A 770-nucleotide genomic window follows, 5' to 3' on the forward strand; every position below is an offset into this window, starting at 1 on the left:
CTGTGTGAGTTTCACTTCATGAGAACAGAAACTAGTTTGAGCTCTGAGCTACCAATCAGGTTTCAGTGCAGAGAGGCAGCAGCCAATCAGCTTTCACCTTCAGCATGTGTTGGCTCCACCCAGTTTCAAGTTTCAGATCAGGAAGGGAGAAAACAAGGAAACCTGGAAATAAAGAGGAGCTGCTGGTTTTAAATGCAGGAAGAAAAAGGAGGATTTTCATGGACTGATTCCAGGAAGAGGACTGGTTTGAGATTAAAACAATAAACAATTTTATTCTGTTCAGTTCAGTTCAGAAAAGTGTATCTATAATTTATTTAACATCAGATAAGATAAGAAATCTTAAATAGAAACTCAGAGTAATGGTGCTAAAGAACAAACAGAAATGGTTTAAATGCTTTGCAATTTGAATTAAAAAAAATCTGAATTTGATTTTCTCGAGATTTGTAGATATTAACTTGCAATTAATAAATCAATAAATGGCAGAAAGATCCTTTCCACATCAGCCAGTATTTCCAGGAATGTGAAAATAAACATATTAAAGACAATCCTGCTGCAAGGATCAGCCAGGATCCTGGGAGACAAAATAAATCACAAATAAAGCCAATAATTAACAAAATGTTTGAACAAAAAAAAACACATTGATTGTTTCATCTTTTGTTCATCCAGAATATAAAAGAACCTCCTTTGAAAAGCAGTGGAGAAGGTTAAAGCAGGCTTAGGCTTTAAAAAGATTTCCCAAAATTTTAACATCTCTATGTTAAATCCATGTT

This window comes from Poecilia formosa, unplaced genomic scaffold (assembly GCF_000485575.1).
Source record: "Poecilia formosa unplaced genomic scaffold, Poecilia_formosa-5.1.2 Scaffold45, whole genome shotgun sequence".
NCBI classification, from domain to species: domain Eukaryota; kingdom Metazoa; phylum Chordata; class Actinopteri; order Cyprinodontiformes; family Poeciliidae; genus Poecilia; species Poecilia formosa.